Source organism: Cephus cinctus, unplaced genomic scaffold (genome assembly GCF_000341935.2).
Source record: "Cephus cinctus unplaced genomic scaffold, Ccin1 Ccin1_scaffold1080, whole genome shotgun sequence".
NCBI classification, from domain to species: domain Eukaryota; kingdom Metazoa; phylum Arthropoda; class Insecta; order Hymenoptera; family Cephidae; genus Cephus; species Cephus cinctus.
This window is the reverse complement of record NW_014333598.1, coordinates 162,472-164,553: the sequence shown is the minus strand read 5'-3', so window position 1 is coordinate 164,553 and position 2,082 is coordinate 162,472. Positions and strand designations below refer to the sequence as shown.

General features: G+C 38.4%; 1 protein-coding gene across 5 annotated transcripts in view; it reads right to left on the bottom strand.

Moving 5' to 3' along the window:
• LOC107271988 (phosphatidylinositol 3,4,5-trisphosphate 3-phosphatase and dual-specificity protein phosphatase PTEN) overlaps positions 1–2,082 on the bottom strand; it is a 20,710-nt gene that overhangs the window by 9,802 nt on the left and 8,826 nt on the right. The gene's annotated exons all lie outside the window — the stretch shown is intronic.

The following is a 2,082-nucleotide window of genomic DNA, read 5'->3' as shown; positions in this document are numbered from 1 at the left end:
AAAAAAAAAAAAAAAAAAAAAAAAAAAAAACAAGAAAAGTGACGACGAAAGGAAGAAAGGGAAAAGCTCGACCAAGAGATACACAAGGGAGTATGTGGGACGGGAAGATATAATAAACGAAGAGAAATTACATTAAAAAAATACCGCGCAGGCTTCGCAGACATTCCAATGGCGTCAGTATAGTAATTTGCACTGACGTCATAGATTTTTCGTAAAAAGTTAAAAAAAAAGAAAAGAGAGAAAATCCAAAATTTTTTTCTTCTCAATATCAACTACAAGAAAAATCATCTACTTTCTCAGCCGTCGATCAATCAACGACTGACTACAGCTTATACGTTACCTGAATCTAACGTGTTAAACGTAATCGAAATGTAATTCATGCATTCTACATTGAATCGATCAACGGGATGACGCAACGATAATGAAGTTTTTTGTAATTAAAAAAAAAAGATCTTTCTCTCTCACTCTCACACGCCCTCACCTACGACAGAGCACACGCGTGAATAATAATTTTTACGAAGAAAAATAAGTGTACAATACGATCTCGACATCATCGTGCATCTCCCGACGTTCAGACCGTCACACACGAGCACGCATTCGAATTTGGCTAACAATAATGACAAGAAAAAAAAAATTTGAAAAATAAAGTAAAATTAATCCTTACGGTTTTACCTCGATGCATCGACAGTGATAATAATCGCTGCTACATTATTTACATAAATTGACACAAATCTGAGGTACAGATCGATCGCTAGCTTCGGGGATGATAAGGCGAGATAAGGAAGAGACGGGATGAAGTGGTCCAGTGTAAGGGAGGCTTCGAGGAAAACAAATTAGCCGCGCTCGGTACAAGATAAAAAGTTGGACCATTAGGTACGGTATACATATATAGGTTTTTAAGGGCAAAAGATTAAAAAAAATATATATATATATATTATTAAATCACGATAAAAAAAAAACCCTTTCGATCCCCGTTCGATTGTCTTGTGCAATACCCATTGATTCGTCATCGATTCATTTGTCGAATAATTCACGCGAAGGTAATCGTGTCGATGTACGTGGGTCAAGGGTCAATTTCATTTTTTACAGCAAAGATTGACGAGCGTCGACCGCCGATTGGAAAACAACAAGGAGCGAGTGCAAGGGACTTTTTTTTTTTTTGGAGAAAATGTCAAACGAACGCAAAGCTTCACGGTTAATTATACGAGCGAATACTCGATACATTAATCGCTACCACCTTGACTAAGGAATTGGATAAGGCCGTAAGTCGCGTGCAAGATCCGAGCGAGCGCGTGACTTTTTTTAAATGACAACTACGAATTAAGTAACAACCGACTAACGATTATAGCCGGTAACGCGTGCGTCATTTACAATCGTCAACCCGACTTCCCGGCCAGGAGAAAAAACCCCGAAGCTAGAGCCTTCGCCTTCTACTTCCTTGTTTCAACGTTATTCACGAAACCACTATCGTCAAACCGCAACGGCTTATCAGTGTACTCGCGTCGTAACAATAATAACACGTAGGGCTACGTTATAATAAAAGAAAAAAATGTATAACGCATTGTATCGAATTGTGTGTAAGAAGAAAGAAAGGAAAAAAAAAGAAAAGAAAAAAAAAAACGAAAAACGTGCTCAAGACAACATAAAGACAATTGGTGTTGCTGTATACGGTGTTCTCAACTTGGATTTTGAATTTTTTTTTTTTTTTTTTTTTTTCCAAAATCTACCTACGTGGACTACCGACGTCCAAAGATTTTTATACTCTTTCCTCGATGAACTGTCAATTGCGATAACCGACAACCCAGCTCGGATTTGACATACAAGGCATTTCTCTTTGAGTCGCCTGAGAGAAAGAGCTACGATTTAACATAAGGGATGGACAAAAAGTACCATCGGAATAAGGAAGGGGAGGGGCGATTTTCGAAAAACAAAATGCATCACTCATTTCACTTCAACGCGGGAGAAGCGCGGCTTTCGTCTTGCGGTACGGAATAGTCACGGGAGAAACGTACAGATGGCGCGCGCGACAATGGAGAACGTTGATTTGATTTCGAAAAAAAAAAAAAAAAAAAAAGACACCAC